Source organism: Lonchura striata, chromosome 1 (genome assembly GCF_046129695.1).
Source record: "Lonchura striata isolate bLonStr1 chromosome 1, bLonStr1.mat, whole genome shotgun sequence".
Classification (NCBI taxonomy): Eukaryota; Metazoa; Chordata; class Aves; order Passeriformes; family Estrildidae; genus Lonchura; species Lonchura striata.
The window spans coordinates 60,628,339-60,651,622 of NC_134603.1; positions in this window are offsets into that span (position 1 = coordinate 60,628,339).

Below are 23,284 nucleotides of genomic sequence, written 5' to 3' on the forward strand. Positions count from 1 at the left end.
ATGCTGACAATGGCCTCATAACCTGAATGTGACAGCAAGGCCAGACATGGGTACCTGACTAAAAGCCATTGCTATTTTTCCAGGTAAAATCTTTCTTTAATTTAACCTGCTTTACTGAAATAATTTCAACACTATGACTGGAAGTTTACTGAGATAAATTCTCAAATAATTTAAATGAATAGATGTGATTTGCTTTGTCTCTAGCAAAGATTAATGTTTTTGCATAGGGTTGGAAAGCAGTTCTACAGTCAGCGGAAAACAGAAGTCCCCGCTGCTCCCAGAAAGAGAGCACAGGCCTGTCAGCCTGATTCTGGTGTTTGGAAATAGAAATATTTTCTTCTTTTCTTTACACAACTGTGATAACAATCTGTATGCCAATGTACAACTAAAGTGTCTCCAGGAATTACACTGTTTGCAAGAATTGCATTTTAAACTTATTATAATAGTGTACTCAAGAGCTTGAAATTTCCATGCCCACAGGGCAATATAGCACTACATTTGTGATATGATGTCACAAGCATGTAGACTTCAGTTTTACAAATACTCTTCAAGAAAACATTTAATTTTTCTCTCCGGGGAAGACATTAAACCCTACCTCAGACAACTGTACAGAAGGAAGGGAATTTGGTTTGAGATGGCCATGTTTTGGCTTCCAGTCACCAAAATCAAATCTCCTCCCCATATGTATTCCAGCTTTAGCTTCATAGCCCTACTGCTCTGAACCTAAATAATAAACCTAGAACATATTTTACCCTTTATACTATGTTCCCATTTGTAACATTCCAGAGAGTTTTTCTTATTTTCCAGAATTCTGGAGGTCCATGATGACTTATGGTTTCTAAGGAAATAAGGTTTAGATGATCACAATCTGCCCACTCGTACATTTCTCTTTCCTTCTCTCTTTTGAAAAAAAAATAGAGTATTTTTATTCACATTTGACTGGATGATGAAGATATCGAAGATAAAACCCTTCTTTGGGTAAAGAAAAAAGAACCAAGCTGGTTCTGCAAAAGGGATCCAGACACTGCGTGGTCATAGATGGGAGCCAGGTGGCCAGTCAGCATGTGTGTATTGACAGGGCAACCAGCACCTTGCTTGGTCTTGCCCCTGTCACATCATGTGCTGCCATTCACCCATCTGGTTAGGTAAAATTCCCTTCACAAAGCTGGGACATCAAAAATGATCCACTAAAAACCTGCTTCTCTTTTCGGAGAGTCGTGTGGATCCCAGGCTCCAGAAGTACACTGCTGTGCAAGATAAAACAGATCACAGAACTGCCAGAGTTACACAAGTGATGAGCCCTCAGAATTGCCACAACAGAGGCAGATATCCATAATTATCTAATATCCAGCATTACTGAGGTGCTGTGCCAAATACTCACCCGGAGCACGTGCAGGAGTGTGGCTTCAGATCTCTGTTTCTCAGCCAGAATTCATCCTGGTGTGCTCAGCAAGGCACTGCTCAGCCTGGACTGCAAGATAAAGATGTGAGTACCCACAGAAGTGTCCTGGCCAGAGCTGGGCAGTTCAGCACCATGGGAAGCCCACCCAGTGTTCTGGGTAGATGTGCTGGCAAACAGGCTGAACGGTGGTTTTGTTGCCTCAGCTGTCAAACTCTGTTTAAAGGGAGTTCAGGTATGAATTGCCCCAGCTTCAAATGCACCCAGCTCATCATAACAATCAATGCATACACAGAATTTATTTGTGCCTCATCCTCATCAGCCTCAGGTTGTGCTGTGGGAGGCTTAGACTGGATATTAGGAAAAACTTATTCACTGAGAGGGTGGAACAGGTTGCCCAGGGAACTGGTGGAATCACAGTACCTGGAAGTGTTCAGAAATCATGTGTATATGGCCCTAACACACGTGATTTATTTGTGGGCCTGACAGCGTTAGATACTGCTTGGCCTTTTGCAACCAAAACAATGCTAGGATTGTGTGATTCTATAGGATCTAGAAAGATTAAAATCAGTTGAGCAAACATGAACAGAGAGCATTTACAGAACAAAATTCTAAAAGGCTTAAAAGTGCTATCTAGCCAATTGCCTAATTAAAACAACACAGTATTTATGCTGACATTTGCCCTGTGAGGTTACAAACCACTGCAATTCTCACGTCTTACACACACAACATTGAAACACGATCTGCAGTGTAGATACCCACACATGAACCCTTCAAATTCAGAGGAGGACAGTGGGCACTTAGAGGACAAGAGCTGCCTGAGCAATTTCAGCCGTCTGCCGACCAGCTCCTTTCTGGGGCACTGGCAGCACATTGACACCATGCAGTGAGTCTGGAGCTGGCTCTGGCATCCAGAGTGTAGGCACAGCCTTGGCCACAGGGCTGAGAGTGGAGGGGGAGCTGAGACTGACAGCTGCACTGCTGGGAGCTGAAGTGAGAAAGGCTAAAGGTGAGGGTCAAATTGCTGTGGGAGCAAGTGCCACGGTATCTGGTTTCAGCCAAGCAAACTACCTACCTGCACTTAACTCCCTTACACATCCAGCATGTTTGTTAACTTACTGATTTCTATCCACTTCACATACAAACACGCCTAAAAGTCACCAAAGTCAAAATATGGGAGTTAATTTTTTCAGTTAGGAGAACTGTGCAGAAAGCTTATTAGAAAGTGATTTGCAAATCCAAAGGAATAGCATCTAATTTCACCAAGAATGCCGAGAGATAATCTAGAGTGGGCTTTGTGGTGAAATAAAGTGTTTAACAAGAATGCCTTTGAGAATATTGCTCTAAAAGTTACCTGTGTTTCACTAAGGTAGGGCCTATATGAAGGACATCATGGGATAACCCTTTCAGTGGAAGCAAGTTAACTTCAGCAAGTTAAATGGGCAGGGTTAATGCATTAGCTCTGGCTGAGCTGGAGGTCATTTCCCCACAGCAGCCCTCAGCAAGATCTACTCTGTGCTGGTGGCTGGGGAGGTGTTGATACTCACCAGGGCTTTGGGTCCTGCTGAGCAGGGCTGGCACAGCAACAACCCTCTGCAAGCTTCCCCTCCATCAGAATACTGATCCTGGGAGGGAGCACAGCGGGGCCAGCTGACCCAAATTAACCAAATGGATATTCCATAGCATGTCAGCTCAGATATAAAAGCTAAGTAAAAAAGAAGGAAGGGGAGGCATTCCTTATTTACAGTGTTTGCCTTATTGAGCAACCACTCCAACTGCTGATGCCTTGCTTCCCAGGAGGTGGCTGAACATCATTTGCTGATGAGAAGAAGAGGATAAAACTTCTTTTTTCTCTTTGCTTGTGTACACTCTAACTTCCACTTTTGCTTTGGTATACTGCTTTATCTCAACTGATGAGTTGTTTTCCATTTTATTTCCTGTCTCCTGTCCAGCTGAGAATGAGGACTGATAGGGTGGTTGGGTGAGCACCCAACATCCCAACAAGGTCAACCCACCACAGGGAAGAAAGAGGGGGGGAAAAGCAACCTTTCTGATATAATTTCTAATAGATTAAGCCTGAGTTTTCTTTCCTGTGTATTTTAAAACATATTGTAAGAGAATTATGTACATTGCATATATAAATGTATGAGACATGTAACTCTAACCTGACCTGACATTAGTGAGTTATGAATTTATATGGCTATCACTGGTACATTCCTGACCAACAAATATGGAAAAACCCTAAGCAGAGGCCCAAGGCACCACATCATGTAAAATCACTGCCCAACACACCTTCCAGAGTAGCCAAAGAGCAGCAGAGTAGATCCTGTCAGGAGCTATTCAGGCAGGAGACACTGGAAACAGATGAAAGTGTCTTCTACTGTCTGGTGATAACCAGGAAAGCACTCTGACATGCAGCAAGATGCCAGGGAGGCCCTGAGAGCAAGATACCCTGACAAGCTGACAAGACAATCAGAGACTCTGTGCAGAGAAGGGTTTTTACAAATGTCCCACCTTTGTAGTCCTGAGGAACTTGAGAGGAAAAGCATCCCAAGGGGTCCAACTTAACTGTGTAGGCTTTGTTACTATGTGAGAGATGGTGGGGATGGCAGGAAGACTGAACAGCCAAAATAAGCATACCATGTTTGTTCTGAGGAGCTTGGCCCAGGAAATAATGGATTGTCCTTAGAGAAAGGTGTTGATAAATAAACAGAATCCAGCCATCAGTCTCATAATGAGTTTAAGCACAAAGGCAGAAAACGAGACTGAACTGAGAGATATATCTGGCACATACCATGTACCCCTGAGGCCACCCCAGATAAATGAAACGCACTCCAGACTGAGACACTCAGCTGAATTTCAATTCACATATCAACATCAGTGAAAGCAGATCAAATGCACAGACGGCAGGAGAGTTTCTGTGGCAGAATTGGATTGCAGCTGGGATGAAACAACCAGGAATGAGGAGAAAGGAGGCCAACCACCACAGAGTAGTACCATCACATCTGCCTTATATATGTTCTGGAAAAGGTGATTCCAGGCTGCTTACAGCTTTTTTCAGCTGTCTAGAAATGTGTATGGGTTGCTGTGCACAGGTGCTGGCAGCGGGGTCTGCAGAGCAGCCTCTGTGAGGAGTGGCTGGGCTGCTTCAAGTCAGACGCAGCCCATTCCAGATGGCTCCAATGATCCCACCACAGGGCATGGGCGAGCCCAGAAACCAGGATTGTGACATCTTGGGGAGGAAGGTGTCCTTTCCAAGATGAACCATTTTGTGATTTTATGATTCTACGTTCTATTGCAATATGAATGTAATATCAGTCATGAATTGTAATCATTCTAGACAAGTTGTAGTGTGAATCTTGTAACACCATTTGGCCATAGCAATTCCCATGCATCAGGTGATGCTGAAATAGTGCTGAGTATCCTAGACAAGTAGGGAATGCATTTGAGGGATATTTGTGGCCATCTCCATAACTAAGTTGCCTTCAGACTGCAATACAGAGGGTGTAACCACAAATAAGTTACTGGAAAACTGCTAGAAAACTAGAAAACACAGAGCTCTCCAAAGAACATTTTATATTGCTTTTAGTCAACTTTATGTAGTCTCAGAGTCAAACTGTGTACTTCCATATGCTTACCTACATTTGTTTCAAATTCCCTTTCATATTCAATATAGATATTAATGCTTGTGGAATACACAAAGCATAGCATGCTTCTTAGGTGAGATGAGCACCTTCTGGCATCTAAATGCACATACATTTCAGATAAATATTCAGACAGAACTGCATAAAAATGTTTCTAAGGCATAGAGGAACTTTCAACACTAATGAATTTACTGCACTTGCACGAGAAGCAGAACTTTAAAACACACTAACCTGTGGGAAAACATAACACAACTGCAACACTTCTGTACAGAGGTAGGCACCAAGTACAGTTGGCCTGCCAGTAAAATCCCAGTTTATGAGTTAAAATCACTTGAGCAGGTATTGCCTATGAGGCCCTCTGCCAAGCTAAACAACAGCATCTGAAAGCTGTTATTTACATTCTGTGTGGGAAAGAAGGAGGATCACACAGAGGGAGGTTCCAACAAGAATGGGAAAGGAATAAAATGGATTTGCAATGACAAGTTGAAAAGTTGGAAAGGGAGAATGCCACATAAATAGTTAAACATTTATAATTACATTTGTGACAGTAAGGATGTTGTTTGACTTAGCTTGACTGGATTTCCTACCTAATGTATTTAACACAGTATAAAATTACACAAGGATTAAGAGAAATTAAATAGAATGGACAAAGCAAGCAACTATGCCAAGGGTCATCACAGGTACTATAAAAGCAATACATGAGCTAGCTCAAGGATGTTCAGATGCTCTGGAAGGAAAGGGGAGTGTTTAGGTTCAGGAAGGTAACAGCTTCCTGGTGCCCTCCATGTCCTGAGTTGTGACAGCTCTGCAACTTACGCTTCTGCAGAACAGAATAAAAGCATTTCTAAGTGTCCAGCCCAAAGCCATGACTCCACCCAGAGCTAAGAGGCTTTTTGAGATTCTGGATTCAGGGACATCTAACAAGGCTGGGAATGAGGAAAGCAGTTAAATGTCAGAGGATAAAGGAATTGAGGCAGAAAGAGACAGATGTTTCCCTGGCACATGGCTAAACTGTCTGATGGGAGACTTTGGCAAAAGCTCGTGGTCTGCATGTTCTTATTGCTGTTGAGAGGAATTGGGCTTTGTGTACAATTATATAAACAAACAAATGATCTCAAGACTTTCCAGCTTTGAACCCATTTTTCATCCAGATACTCCTTCTTTCCTGCAAAGCCTCAGTGTTCAGTTTGCCACGAAACAAAAAGGGCAATGAGGCTATCATCTCCCAGTTCGCACAGTGAAGTAGCCCAGCAACAAGCAATGTAAAACTAAACTACACGTTGCCCCATCCATTAATCTGCACCCTTGCTTTTTCCCTTTTAAGAGTGATGAGCCACAGGGAAAACAAAGAGCTGTTCTTGTCACATTTTGGACTAACACATTCCTATTTTAATCACAAGAAAATTGGATTGGAATTAACAAGGTTCATGTTTTCAGATTATTTGGGAAATGCTTTAAATGACATTTCTTGATATTTAAGGATGGAAAAATGCAAAATGAAAATAACAGCAGTTGACTTACTATTTTGAACTGAAAGATACAATTCAATAGCAACCTGAAAGAATCCTCTGACCCTATTGGTGTCATTTTGTTGTACTTATACTAGTAAGGGTGGGAAATTCAAGCATATTAAAAAGTCTTCTAAATCCTGCAAAAAGTTGGCTTGAAGAGAAGGTTTTCATAAGCAAACACATTTTGATTTGCTTTCGATCCAGCAGTGTTCTAAGGCCGAGGTTAATAGCAGCAAAATAGAGTGACTTGCAATAGAAATACTTAATGGTCCTGTAGCATATGTGATAAATACGCAGCAGGGGCTCACAGGAGCTGGCTGACAAAAATTGCAGTGCTCTGCTAGGTTAATCTAATTAGAGCTCTTCCTTGCAGCTTCGATTGACAGTTTGGAAACCTGTAAACTTCTCTAAACATAGACAGCCTTCCATTTGCTGCAGTTCAAGAGAGGACCCTCTTATTGCACTCTTCCCTTGAACTGTTTCCATGGAATGCTGTCCATATTCAGAAAAATGTACAGGTTGCCAAACTGTCAACTAAAGCTGTAATGAATGGCTCTAATTACATTCAAGTAGCAGAGAGCATTGCCATTTTAATCAAATCTGAGCCTTGTGAGATATTTGGCACAAATACAAGAGAAAGCCTGAGGAAAACACTGCCAAAATGTTAGCAACCTTTTATTCAAATTCTGTCTGTCAGAGAATCGAATACGAACTGCTTTGCAAAGGTTTTTGTTTTATAGGATTTTTTATTGTAGCCTATATGGTCTCATAATGAATTATTATCCTGTTCTCTAACAACAATGCAAAACAAAACAAAAACCACAGCCCTGCAATTTCAAGACTAAAAATGATGATCAGCAATTTCACTAATCAGTCAGCTACAGTCATGTTGCCAGTCACAGAGGCATGGGGGACCTAATAACATCCTTTCACTCAGAGAGTTTCTGCCAGTGCTCAGCTTCATGTTGTGTGCAGCAAGAGGCGTACAAACAAACTGCTTTGTCAAATATCCTGTCAGATGCTGCCCCAGCTCCTTTCCAAATGGTACCTCTTTATGTTCTGCAGCCCTTTATTACCCTAATAGTGTGAAAGAGTTATCCTTACCAGAGTCTGATGGTCTTGATGTTTTGTTCCTTTTTATAAATCACAAATTTGGAACAAGCTCCAAAGTAATAGCTTTTTATTTATTGCTTTATTTTTCACACCTTCAAGATCTCACAGTGATTCTAATGTTAAGTATCAAAACTAGTTAGTGCCTGGAAAGAAAAAGATAAGGAGTTATTCAATCATTCTTTAAGTTTAATGGACAAAAAGAAAAGAAAATTTCTAGAATTTTACAAAATCTAAATGGAGGAAAAATGAGGACGACAAAGAAATTCCTTCTTCTTCTTCAGGAGGAATTAATTTGATAATGTAAGGTTTTCAATTATATTCCAGTTCCCTGTCATGAAAGCATCTACACCAAGAGTATCATAGGTGAAATTATAAAAGAGGAAGGATTCACATCTCAGATATTTTGTGTGAGCACAATCATTCTCAGTCCACCACCATTCTTCATTTCAGGAGATGGTTTTCATTTATATCACAAGGCATTTTGTTAGACTTGTCCTGCCAGATGTCACACCAAAGTCCTGCTGCTTCATGTTCCAGCAGACAGCCAAATGCCTCACTGCTTACTGTTGCATTATTGGAGTGCTCTTCCTCCAGCTTCCCTCCCAGCAACAAGGATCCTCAGAAGAAGCCTTCTTCTAAGTCCCAAAAAGTTTTTTTATTCGTATTTTTTAATTTGCATGTTCACTCAGTATGGTTTTAAAATGGGCAAAACCTAAAAGAGGGGCAATCCAGGCCCTTTGCAACAAGCTATCTAATAAGTAATTTTGAAGCAGCCTTCAGTACATCATTACTCAGCTTCCTGAATAGTGAAAGGGGCTGTAGAGAAGTTATAGAAAGCCTTACATGCTGTCCCTCAGTGACAGAGTTTAGCAGCCCTCAGGAAAGAGCCTCTTGATTTCTAGATCTAATCTCTACTGCACCTGGAGTTGAATTATTAGAGTAGCAGTCTAAATCACTGGGTTTTCTTTGCTTTTTAGTGAGTTTGTTTCTAAAAAGACATTCTCTACTTATCTTGAAGCTTTTTTTTTTTTTTTTTCATGTGGTGTGGTTTTTGTGTGTTCTTGTATAAAGATAACTTTACTGATATCTTTTTCTGGAAGATGCATGTTTTGAAGCTGCTAGTGAATTACTTTTCTGGTACACTCATGATCAACATGGGATATATCATCAACAATTTCACTGTTGATGCAACTGTGAATAGCTAATATAAGGAGAAAAAGGGGTTTTTAAAAAAATTAATATGGTTGTGTTCTCGATTCTTTAAATATATTCATTAAGTACATGCATAGGTCTTTCTGGCTTCAACTAATAACAGATGTTTTAAACATGATGTAGAAGCTCCACACAGAAGGATATTTCTCTCCTATCAACTTCAGTTTGAAGCATGAAATATAATTATCCTTATATCATTATCTTAGCCTGCATAGTTCAAAGAAATAAGACACAATCTGGAAGTGTTTCTGTGCCAAAAAAATGTGCTAGCCTTTTCTTCTTCGAAAATCTGAATAGCAGCTAGGAGAGAGAAGAGAGAATCCTTCTTCCAGGGTAATAAAAATGGGAGTGTTTTCTTTATGTCCCAACACAAAGCCCCGTGTCACAACCACCCTTCCTTCACAGCTAAAGCATGGGACAAGAGCATTCAAACTGCATGGAAGACACCTAAGTAGAAGTAATTTGCTTTTCAGGCATGCTGAGTGCTTTATGCAATTGATGCACCACTGATGCCTAAAGAGAGCACAGCCTTGGAATGTGAACCAAGAACAAAGGTTCCTGGGAGAAGTAATGTTCCCTGTTCTGTTCTGTATGCCCTGACACATATGTTCCATGTTACTCCAATGGAAAGTAGCAATGGCAGCAGTAGAAGGAGCAAAACAGGTCAGAAGTCGGAGCACCAAGCAAAATAACAGCTATTTTATATAAATATTTGGATTCTCTAAATTTCCTCTGAAACCTTGATAAATTAAGGTGGAATCAGCTACTTCATGTATTAGTAACACCATTTGCCTGATGGTTGAAAGGTACAGTGTGGACATTTAATCACTGTAAATGGTTCTTAGCGTCAAGGGGCATCTAGTCAGTCTAACTAGCACAAACTATGGAGACACTGTTCTTCGCCTTAGGCAGGTTTTTAAGATAGGTCAAGTGGCTCCCATGCTAAGAGTTCTCATTGATTTCCCCTGCCAGCACGAATGTGCCTCCCCTGGCACAACTTGAGGCCATCTCTTGTTCTCCTATTGCTTGTTACTTGGGTGAAGAGACCGGAGAACGTGATAGTCAGAATGGACAAGAAGAAGCCAGAAGCTTTTGATAGAGCATAATGCAAAGATCCATATGGTACAGGTTATTTACTGCAACAGGCAGCATAGTTTTACTGCTGGAATGTCCAAGCTGGTATATCTTAAAGGCCATCGTACAATCTACTGATACCAACCTTCTCCATTGCACAGTGGATGCAAACCTTATGGCAGCTCCATTCAGACTGATACAGTGCCTGGACAAGATGACGATGAGTCCATGGTGAAGCAATCCAATCCCAGAGAATTGCTGGGAAAATTTAGTGGTCCAAAGGGTTTGCAGAAAGGATTGGTAATTTATCAGTGTTTCTCATTATCTTTCTTAGAAGTCATTGCAAATGACTACTCCCAGTGTCAAAAGCAAGGAAGCCATGAATGCTGCTCTGCCTGAGATCATTTTTAATTTTAAGGTGAAAGTGAAGCATGGGCAATGTTCCACCGTTCTTAGCTCAGTGATAGGGTGTTTTGTTTGCTTCATTTTGTTTCACTATGTTTGTAGGTAACATTTGTAGACAATACAGCCTGTTATTCCAGATTTTCTAACATATTTGAACACTCAAGGATAGATAAAAGCCTAGATGGCACTCACTGAAAAGTGTCTCAGGTATACGTTTATATATTTGGAACCTTAACATAGCTAATTATGATGCTTAGCAGAAGCAGCATGACTCGGTGGAGCAAGTTGCCCAGAGCCAGCAGTAGGGCATGTGTGACTTGGCTGCCAACAGCTGAACTTTTCATCATATTGCTGCCCACTACTTTATGAAGAGCATGGGTCAGCATAATACTTAGAATTCCAGGGGAGCAGCCTGGAGTTCCCACCAGATTTCAAGCAGCAGGTTTTACTTGAACGTTTCAAGAGTTAATTGTAACTTGTGGAGAAACAGCACAGCTGCCTCAGTAAACCACAACTCTTGATAAGTTTGCTGAAGCACCTTCTCTTATTTTTCTCTTAATATAACACAATGAATAATTATGAAAATAAAGTTATGGTATGACATGATTATCCATTATGGAGAGATATGACATTATGGGATGTCATTATTATTATGACATGATTACCTAATATGGGGTCTCAGTGTGTATTTAGTTGGTACACAAAAGGACAAAAATCTCTTGGTTAAAATTAATTTTTTCAGTTAAAGCACTCAAATGATGGCAAGAACTCAATGTTCACAAGTCAGCCATGTTATCTAGGAAATGAAATGCAGTTGTGGTGCTTTTATCTTACTGCTGAAGTGAAAGTAACGGCGAGATACAAGCTATAGGCATAACCACTTATATCATAGTGGAGGCTGACTAAGCAACCAGGACAAATGACTTCATGCTGCAACACTGAACACATAGAAGGTTGTAGACAAGACTAAGAATTACTGTGGTGGTGATGAAAGTTGTGTCTTTGCACGTGTCATCACACACACACACACACACACACACACACACAAACACTTTTCCTGTCTGATGGGCCATGTGGTTTGCCCTAAGATAAGAACAGAAGGTGAGTATTTCAGGATGAGCCGTCTGGATAGATCCCCACCTCTGGCAAGGACAGCTGCAGGGTATGTCCAGCGTGAAAATGGGAAACACTCATTTTTGGACCAGTGAGTAAAAAGCACTAAGTCTGATTGAATGGGGAGATAAAATCCTAAAGCAGCTACATAGATACTTAGTTGCTTTGTAATTGTTAATCTGCAAGGCGAAAAACTTTAAACCTGTAATTTTCCAGCTGTATCTTCTTATATTATAACCCTTTAAACATAAGTTGTTGATCAAAATTGAGACTAAATGGATCTAACCACACCTAGGCATCTCTGTGAAATTTAGAAAGGAAGGGGGTCTCTGTGAAGCTTGTGACACACCAACCTGCTAAAATATTTTCTAATATTTGATAGAGCTTTTATTTAGATACAACATGGGCAAAATTTAGATATGGTAATAGCAAAAATCTAATCATAATCATCCACAAAATCACTGTGTCCTACTTCTCAATCCAGGCCAAAGGCCTTCTCTTGACTCTTCTGCCACAGTGACAAGATCTTTTACATGAAGATTCTTCTGTGTTAAAACTGGTATTTCTGGAGATATTTAAAGTTCTGATTGAAGATTTGCTTTTAAGAAATTACAGACCAGCCAGTCTAAGATGCCTACAGATTAAATCTGCAAAGAATCTTGAACGGTGGTACATGGAAAGAAGTCTGAGCCAGTAGGATTTGGAGTATAACTAGACCTGCAAATGTTCTGTTCAGATTGCACTAAGATGTCCTTTGAAGTCTAGTCTCTTCTGGGATTTTATTGCCATACTGTAACATGTATTAACACAACTTACATAAATCAAAATAGAAGTCATGGCTGTCACATGAAGATTTATGGTCATTAAGTCCTGGCAACCAGAACTGCAAGCAACAATGAGCAATTTAAAAATTGAAATGTTACAAAGGATATAATTTTTTTTTTTCTGACAACCAGAGATTCACTCATAGTCATTCAAAGACTTCTCAGAAGTATTTGTTCCCTTTTGACTGGCCCGCACAGCTCATCAGAAACTCTACAAAGTGGGCTTTTTATTGCTTGTCCCATCACTTCCTACGGCTGAAATATCCCCAGGAAGGAGACAGAGAAAGTGACTGCTGCATGCAGTGATAGACCTTAGCCTTAATTAAGACCTTCCTCATATGACTCAATTATCAATGATTAAATAACAAAAATATGTGTGGCCCGATTCTCCTGTGGTTTTCCTCAAAGGCACTGCCAATCCCATCATGCATTATTTCACATTGATAAAAGCATAGAAGGAGAATTAGACCCAAAAGCAGAGAGTGTGATAAATGCATCAAAGTTTTTTGGGCATTGAATCTTTTAGTAAATACTACTAAGCAAATATACAGCTCTTAGAAAACCAGAGTCAGAGAATACAGCAAAAGCTTGCAGTTGGAAAAGACACTTGGTAGCTCCATGGAAAAAGTGTAAATAGTCTCAAATTACACACTCTCATCATGGATGGGATTCCATCCATTTATGGTAGAAGAGGACTGGGCCCAGCATCTTGGTCTGTGTTCAGCTAAGGCTTCCTCTCAAAGCTTTCAGCATCCCAGTTCTGCTGGTTCAAGAAATATGATGCTTCCCAACATGAAGTATTCATTGAAGTTAGAAGGAGGAACAGGAAACTTGTCTTTTCTTTCATTTGTTTCCCTCAGTTGCATGCTTTGGAACTTTGCCCTGGAAAGACACATTTTATATAAGAATTTTACAAAGGCTCCAGCTGCTTAGAAGATCGTACAATTCATTTTACTAGGAGCAACCATGAGTGACCAGCTCAATTTCCTACAAGAAACTGGCAGCAAAGATATTTTGTCAAAGATAAAAACACAGAGATTTCATAAGATTTGATGGCCATTTCTTCAGCCTCTATCTATGATAATCTATTATAGAGGTTATGAAGGGCCATAAAACGTGTTAAGAATTGACTCATAAGACAATGCAGGGACCAATGCAGATGAAAGAACTGTCTTATGAAACATATTCTTTGTAAAATGGACAAATAAAAGTGAACTAAGAGGGACAAAAACAGTTTTGACAAGCACTGTGCTCAAATTGGCAGCTTTCAGAGAGAAAGACTATAATGCTGCTTCACAAAATTCTGAATGATGTGATGATGTGTATTTCTCATGACATATCAAGAAGCAGTTTAGGCATTTGCAGATTCATACTCCTTTAGTCAGTTACAAATCACAGACGAGCTTACATCCAAAGAAAACATTAAAGCAAGGGAATGGAGTCACCGTAGCACAATTATGGAATCAGAATCATGCCAAAGTGTGTTTTACTTTAATAGAACTCTCAAATTTGTCTTTGATGATAATCTGATAAACAAGCATGGAAAACGTGTATACAACACAGTTTGACACAAAAGGAGCAGACACAACTAGAGTCCTGTGTTCAAAGACAACAGAAGAACCAATCACTAGTTTGTACTCCACCAGTCTCTGCACAGATTTGCAGAGCTTTCTTTATATGTCTGGAATCAAAATCCACATTTAGCTTTATCTTAAAGGAGTCTGGGTGACACAATCCAAAATCTTCATAAAACTAAATCAACATGCATAAGCAGGACAAAGAGACTGCATTTCTGAGTCAAATCATGTGTGTAGACACAGACAGCACAGTTTGCACACAGAGTAGTCAGTAATGGTTCACCATCAACCCAAAGACAGTATTGAATGGAGATCCTTGAAAGGATTTTCTGGGTTTTAAAGTGTTTGGTATTTTTGTTAGCAGCTTATATGAAGAAACTGACAAGATGCCTACATTTATTAGTCAGTAACACAAAAGAGGAGTGATCTACAAGAGTGCTGGATGTCTACAAACTGGAGAATTGAGCTGAAAAAATAGCATGAAGGGTAGCTAATTTAATGCAACATCTACATTAATACAGGATATGGACCTACTGGCTTAGCACTTGTCCATTAGCAACAAGTATAGGAAGACAGAGTATTAGAATTTTGCCAGTTTATGTCAGAGATAAAAACACTGAGATTTCATAAGATCTGATGGCCATTTCTTCAGCCCTTGTCTATGATAATCTATTTGAGGGGTTATGTGGGGCCATAAAATGTGTGAAGAATTGATTCATATAATCCCTTACATGCTTGAAACAGAGCTATTAACTAAAAAAAAAAAAGGCAAATTATTTATTAATATATAGCATATAAATTCGAGTTCTAATGTGACAGTAAAAATTCATAAGTTGTGTTCTCATTTAAGCAAAAAAGTGCAAGAAGTGATTGTTCTTAAAAACCTTCTGTTCAAATGGGAGTCTCCTTTGTGAACACTTTGGAGTTTTCATGAGAAATAACAAGCACTTTTTTTAGCAGGAGCTATGAATTAACTTTTTATATAAACAATGCCAGTTTCTTTGTACATAATACCTATTTTTTCCCCTTCATGTCCTAGCAGACAGTTTTGGTCTCAGCTTTGGTCAGGGTGGCTGCACTGTAGTTGTGTTCAGTCCTGGCCAGGGTATCCCGGTGATTTTCACCATAACCCTCATGCCCTGAATTGATTCTCTGACTTGATCATGGACCTGCCTCACACTTTGACCAACAGCCTGTGTCCAATCCTGGCAGAAGCATTCAAGCACAGAGTGATCCCATCACTGACTTGCTGACCTGCTGCTGACCTGACTTGCTTGCTCGATGCTGGACCTTTCATGTCACCAGGGGTTTCTCTGGCAGTCTAGACTCTCTCTTGTCTGAAGGTGTTAGCATAAAACATGCTCCACTTGCCACACCCAGGTGCCTAAGGATGGCATTCTTGTTGATAAGGGCACCATCTCTGTCTGTGTTTACCATGCTCAGCTCCTGGCTCCCCTTCCTGCCAATATTTGTGATACTGTGCTTTGCCTGCTACTGGGATTAAAACCGCATCTATGGACAGACTCAAAGAAGAAGGATGAAGTCCTCATGGTCAGGTTGGGGAACATGTCAACGAAGCATATTGACATTACAAAAAAGAACAAGTCTGGTGAAAATAGAAGGTATTTTTTGCATTCAAAGTTCAGGGTTGGAAATATCATCTTCAGAAGAGCATGAATTCCATTTTAAATGGTCTCTTCTTTAGAAGCCACATTTAATGTGACACAAAATTGTGATAGATATAACTATAGGTATCTCCTAATTTTTCCTCATGCTTCACTTCTCTCACAAATCCCTGTGATGCTGGGTAGAAGGACTGCAGTATAGGAAAAAATGAAGCTTTTGATAAATAAGTTGTATATGTAGTGTAAATTGCCATTTGTTTACAGTTGATTTCCCAGCTGTGATTTGGAAACCATCTGATCAGAAGAGAAATCTCCTAAACATTGAACAAAATGGAGGACATTCAGTTAAACAGTGAAAAAGATGGTGTTAGGAAGAAAATTGATGGCTCCTAAGGGGATTTTCCTCTCTGTATAAAGTAGTTGACCGGATGAGAATGAAGATAAGTCAACAGCTATAGATGCATCTCATTCCTATAGTTACATTTTCTATGAACAATGCAAGTTGGTGTTACCAGCTCTACGTGGTGAATAAAAAAACTGCCCCAAAACCCCCTGTACCTGTCAGTGCTGACAGGTCTATTGCATCTCCATATTCCCTGAGTACTAATGCTGGGTAGGTATGGATTCAATATACCATGGCATGGTTTCTACCTAGCAAGTAGCTTGTAGGCTTCTTTGAACTGAAACCTCTGAAGGCTTTCCTATTTGAAGGTGAATGAATGAGAAGGCATTAATCACTTTTTGTTCTCTGACTTCTCAGACAATTCTCAGCATGTCTTCTCCACAAGTTCTACTCATTCAGGCACTTTAGCACAGAGTGCTAAATGAGGAAGGAAAACTCAGGCAAGTTGATCTTTTATTTTGTATCCCCTGAGTTACAACTATCTTCAATCTACTGTGGCAAACATCAAAATGAGATTTTTATTAAACAATCTGATTTCAAACATAAGATTTAAAGGTAATAAATCAAATGCTTGTGAACAACTACTTCCTTCTTATCTGAAGTAAGATACCTAAGTTCTAAAAGAGATTTGGCTATTTCAGCCATTCATGTTTTGCCAGCAAGCAAGAAAAGAAAGGTGGTATGAAAAGTAACAAGATTTCCCCAAACTGCTAAAGGGGCCGTATTTGTTCATTACAATTTCATTCCTGCTTCCTGGTATTATAAATGTATTTTGCTTAGCTTCTAAGTAGTTCTACAAACAAATGTTACTGAGGCTGGCTTGTAATTGTTAATATTTAACATAATTTTTGATGATAAATCATTATTAAAACAGCAAAAGCCTCCACAACAGCTAATCTCTCTCTTCCCTCTGAAGTCACCACTGAAAGGTGTGTTCTCTAGAAAGTCATTTAGACCAAGAATCTAACCATATTGTCCTCTAGAAATTAATCAAATTTGGGTTTAATCTGCAGCCAAACTTGGATTTCAGAAGGAACTAAAGAATTTTTTCCTTGCTAGGCCATGGATAGCCTTTAGGAATATCTTTATATATCGTCTGCTGGAGCTGTGGAGTAGACCAACTTATTAGATGCACTAGAAAGTTGAAAAAAATTAAGGCCTTGTGTTAATGAGCAACTGATCCAAGCCCAAACTACACATGTGGTTTGCCCACTCTTTGAGTTTGTTGTTGAGTTTGGTTCCTCCACTTTCTCTGTTGTTTATCTGGGATCATTTAGACAGAATTACTGGCCACTGAATTTCACCTGTGTCAAGGAGGCAGGACGTTTCAAATACTTCTAATGTTTGATTTTGTTCAGCTGAAAGCAGCATCTCTTGACATAACTTCTGTTCTGGAAAGTTAAACTCTGGAGAATCAAGCTATGCTTGATGAGTCAAACTCAGATATTAGGTGTTGTGACAAGTTCTTGTCAATTTTCTCAGGCATGCTCTGAGGGCAGGAAGGAAAAAAATATCCTCAGTTCACAGTCAAGGGGCATTTGGGAATAAAACTCGAAGTTGCTTGTGACTCATTTTGAGTTGCAAACCATAAGACACAACTAGAGCAAGAGGACAATTTCTATACATGAGGTGCATCACCCAATACACCCAGCTACTGACACCATGAATGCTGAGTATGAGAGAACAATTGTGAAGTAGCTAGTGTCAGTCCAAATGTCTTAAAAGAGAAATCCTGAAGTTCTGTTGCCTTATATTTCAAGTAACTAAGGTATTAGTTTTAATTTTTACAACTTTCTTTCTAAACAAAAGCTTCATTTTGCTTTTAACTATGGTAGAAGTAAAGGGATTAACTATTCATCCTTAATTTTGAGGCCCAGAGGAATTACCTTTTAATGAAAGGACAATGAATGCACACTGTCTGTGGCCCAGGACACCTGTGGTGAGAAGTGACAACTAGTATTATTTGCTGCATGGTGAAAAGGATGTGAAGGAGGAAGCAGAATTACATCATCATATCAAGGACATCTCATCCCTACCAGAGCTTGTCTGTTGCTTGTTAACCAGTCAGATAACTCAAACAGGATAAGATGTCTTATAGCGAGTTATTTTGGCACCATGGGGTTACAAACATCTTGCCATTTGTTAAGTGAGATCTGGAAAGGTAAGCTAGATTTTTGACACTTAGTTTACACCAAACTTTAACAAAGCAGAAATCTATACATTTCCCTGGAATGCAGTGGAGTTTCTCCCATGAGCAGGAACACCTCCTTTGCAGTTACTCCCCAGGGATTAAGTGAAGGAATCTCTGCATGTTATCATCATTTCAGTGATAAGTTACATTCAACTCCTATTCAATACTATTTCTTTAATAGCTTTAATAGCTTTAATATAGATGTCTTGATATAATGCACTGGTTTATGTTATGCTGTAATCTACTAGTAGTTCTTTTTAGTTTTATACTGTGTAGCAAGAGATTCTGATTAAGATCTTTCAGCTGTTATCCCTTGTCTGTTTAATAAATAATTCATTTTATAAATAGACCTTATCTGCCATCCTTAGAATGTGCAAGCCAGAGCGATTCCTTACATTTAAACTGTTGCCAAAACCTGAGGCTAAGGCACGCCTTGTTTGAAGCTCACACTCCTCCTGTGACAATTATGTAACAGCAAAAGACGGGAAGGGGAATGGATTCTCTCAGCAAAGGTAAAGTTATTGTGTGAAACAAATTTTGTGTGAGAATACTCCGAAGGCCAGGCTAGTTTAGGCTGCTCAACATTCCTGAAAACAAACCGCTGCAGTGGTTTATTTCAAGAAGGTCCCCAAAAGTGGGCCAGTCTGGCTTTGTTTTACCCTTCTCCTGGTGGACCACAAGAAACAGGGGAATACTTTGTGTTAGCTGGCAACAGAGATCTTCAAAGGGAAGTGGATATGATAGCAGGGGGGCAATGCTCTTAAGGGTATGACTGTACTGTGAAAGACTACAGGGACTGCAGTATCAGTGTCAGTGAAGCTGGTGGCACACCTCTGCAGCTGGCTAAAAGTTGGGAAATATTACATGTGCTGCCTGCAATGGCAAATAAAAAATGTGAGGCTTCTCCTCCATTATTGGCTGGGATCAGTGGAAGATTTGGTTTAACTGAATTTTCAAAGAAAAGGAATGGTTCAAGGAAGAAATTGATCCAGATTTTTGACTCTCTATAGAAATAATCTAGTTTGTCACATAGACCATCCCTCTGTCCCTCACAGACCTCTACTGAAGGAAGTGGCTGAAAAACTATTTCATAAAATAATCTGAAGGAGAGGCACAGGTTTCAGATACCTAAGAATGTCTGAGTAAAAAATAAATCACACTGTGGTGTGTGATTTATTTTACTGTGAAGTTTAGACACTTCTGTGAGTTGGTAGCAAGTAAGCAGAGGTGTTTTGGATTGCAGTTTTAAATTTGAGCACCTACTTCTTTTTCTGGATTGAATTCCAGGGCAGTAGAAGCAAAGGAAACAGACTCCATCAAGACCTCCCAGTCTGAACTTGCACTGTAGGTGAGATTATATTTATTTAAATTTATTTAAATTCCATAAATTTTGGACAGTCTCCAGTTCTCAAGTTAGGATCTTTTATTTGATGTTGGTGGGCAGTTACAGCCAACAAGGATGACCCAAGATAAATCCTAAGCAAAAGAACACAAACAGCCCTTCTGTGAAAATCAAAATGACAGGATTTTTCTCTCTTCCCTGTCCCCTCAAAAGTTGTTGATTTATTGCCCTGAATCAAATTGTGTCATTTAAAACCAAGAAGTTAGATAGACATTGAGTTAATGATTTGTGTAGGAGAACTTGCCTCTAGAAATTATTTAAAAATATAGAATACTCTGCAAAAGGAGAAAATAGTTTGTAAGAGGAAGACTTACTAAACTTCACAAGCTAGTAGAAAATGTTAAATCAAACATTTGTCCTCTGCCCCATTAACAGATTTTACTAATATGAAGTTCATCCTTCTCCTTATGTAATAAAAGTCTACACTTTCAAAATGGACACTTATTTCTAGAAATCATGTTCAGTTAAAACTCTATCCTGAGACATGCCAGTGGAGGCTTCATGTATCAGTATTTGCCCAGGCAAAGCTTGTATTTGTTCATGCAAATGTACAGCTAGGACACATAAATATTGATTTGTTTACATAAGAAAGATATTTCTGCTGGCAAAAGTTTTTGAAACTGTGGCCTGACATCTTGGCCCAGACTATTTAACGGCCTTTGAAGACACAATGTTAGCAGGCAAATTTTTTTGAAGTTTGCAAAAATATAACAAATTTGAAAAACATATGTTCAAATATTCAGGTTCAACCATTATGAATTTTGAATACAGCATTTCAGACAGAATAAGGTTTCACAGAAGGAAAGAGGGTCTCTATTTAAAGCAGGAGCCTGGGAAAATGAAGACATATGTTCAATTCCTGTTACTGCAATAAACTTTACTGACACTGGGCAAGTGTCCTAATCACTCAGTCCCTTAGTGCCCAGCTGGAAAAAGCAGCAACGCTGGTGCTTATTTTTCCTGTCTTGCTTCATTTGCCTTGAAGGTCTTGGAAACAGGATTGCTTCTGATTATGTACAGTTAGTGCTTGCAGGAGTAAGACCCAGATCTCAACTGGAAGCTCCAGGAACCACAAAGAGCAGGACTGGACAGTGTGAAATTAAAAGGGTGAAAACTTTTAGTATGGCATTTCTAAACACATTTCCTTAAGTGCTCCTTAGAAAAGGGGGAGGGACATTTCTTTCTTTTTTTTTATATTTAAGTTTGAATTAATGAAAATATTTATACTGAAAAATAAATCAATACTCTAAGGATATTGTAAGTAAAATTCAAGTATTTTAAAATTTAGCTAGCACTTCATAAATTTTACAGAAAACAAGGCCAGCAAGTTAGCATTGAGAACTACAACACGAACACCAATTTCTGCTGCTACTTTCAAACTACTGGTAGAAAAAATTACTTTTTTCACATGAAATTCTGGAAGGTTCTGTTAGATGGGGAAAGCAAGTACAGATAGTTCTCTCTTTTGCAAAGATTTGCTTATGAAAAAGGGTGAACACAGCATGATGTAAGATAGGAAATGTCAAAGAATGTTGTTATCCCTTTGCAGCCAGGACTGAGCATTAATCACTTTCATGGATGCACACAGCCTTCCACAGCAAACCAGCAACAGTGTGTCACTGAGAAAAATACCACTTTTGTTTGCAGTTTTAAGCTTTAATACTTGTAATTATGCATCCTTTTCATTACTAAAAAAAAATGCATAGTTTGAGGTCATGGATAATATTCATTTTTTCAGTAAAATTGGGCTATAAGAAAAAGAGCATCAAATATGCAAATTGTCTTCAATTGTCACAGAACTGAAAGGTGATTATAGCTAGGGCTGCACAAACTCTGACTTATGACATTTGACAATCAGCCATTGGCTATTTTTTTCAACAGTAAAATAAAACAGTGAAAGATGTTTCATTTCAGATCAAATGAAATTGTTAAGCTTGGATGGGGTTCTTTTGTTTGTTGTGGGTTTATTTAATTTTTTATTATTTTTCATCTAGTTCACTTTTAAATGTAATTACCTGCTAAGATTGCATTTTTTGAATAAAAAAAGAATTTCTGTTTGGAAAATATCAATATCAAGTTGATATCTTTTGAGTTAAAACAACCTAGGTTTAACAAATATTTTTATTTATTCTCTGTACAAAGAAAGCAGTAAAAAGTGTTTCACTCCACTTAGTAACACTAGACATCTCTTGGTTCATGTTACTGGCATAGAAAAGATTTGCCAGCTTCCAGGTAGCTCCTGAGACTTACTACACACCATCAGTGTTAATACATATGGAAAAATTACAGCTGTTTGAAATCAAAGGAAATCTGGCTATAATCTACCTGAGGGTGATATAACTTCAAAGTGACCAAGCGTCACTGAATTTTAGGATATACCTGGGCTACCAATAATCTGGACTCACCTACAGGGAGCTTTACAGAGCTGCAAGATTCAGATACAAAAATTATTTAGAATTTGGTAACAAACAACATTTTCAGATTGCTACAGCTACATGACTTTCACTGGAGTGAAGACCCACATTCTACCCAGATGTGTTGCCTTCTTGGGTGCAAAAAATGGTAACTGAGCAACACACACACATTGCAGTGTGGGATAACCAGTATCATCTGTTTTGGCCAATGAAGTGTTCCAGTGTATCTTTTGAAGTCAAAAAACTTCTCTCTAAGTAGTGGCATCAATATGAGTATTGCTGAGAAATCACGGTGATAATGTAGCTTTTCCTTTACAACTCTGCTCTTTCCTGTCCTTCTTTATTAATATCATTATCAAAAGAAGACCTAGATTTTGAGAAAGTAAAGGGGTGGTTTCCTTTTCCTGTGCATACCCAGAAAACAAATCCCTGATCCAATAATTGACATCCAGCTCCCATGGTTATTTCACTGCAGAACCAGAACAATTTTGAAATTGTTGATCAGCTTGCCACACATTGTAACTCTCCCCTAAATTATTCTGGTGAAAGCCCCGTCGACCTCTTTCCTTGGCAAGAGTCAACAGAGAGCTGAATTAAGTGCTTCTCAAGTCAGTCTCAAAAACTTTTGCGGCAAGCATATAATTGTTTTTCTTCCTTTCCCCTTTTTCCCCCCAAAAGGGAACAAGTAGCATCAGTCCCAAAACCTTAGGCAAATGCTGGAAGCCTTATCGGACCCCACACCACAAAAAAAATCCAGTGTGATAACACTCATCCCTTATTCCAGAGGGGCCACAATTTTCTTCCTAAGGAAAGATCTGTGCCATTTCCAGCCAGAGGTTACAGAAAGTTATACAAGCCTCCTGGTTCCACATGTGTCTGGGAGTATTTTATATGACTAGGTTATACCCATAATTTATCTGTTCTTTTATAGGGCTTTCTCACACAGCAATTCCTATCATGCACTTACCATTGATCCCAGCCAAGCTCAGACATCCCTTGGGTGGGAATGCAGAGACAGAACTGATGCATCAGTTTAATGGCACCCACATATCCTTCGTGTCTTGAGGATCTCTGTGTAACCTCTTGGGAGTATCTCCCTGTCCCATTTTTGCTACAGAGACATACAAAAGGTCAGAGAAGGATTCAGCAGGATGTGTCCTGAAGGGTCTTTCTCTGGTCTTAATTATTCTGATGTAGTTCCTTTGAGTTATAGGCACCATTTTTGCCTGTGAAAAGATGATCTAAGGTTTGCCCTGAACCCTGACTTTCTAAACATGGCTTTCTTATTCCCCCTTTCCCTTTGTCTAACAAATGGCTTTACAGAACTTCACACACCAAGAATATTTGATGTGAACAAGAGTGGAACATCATATAATT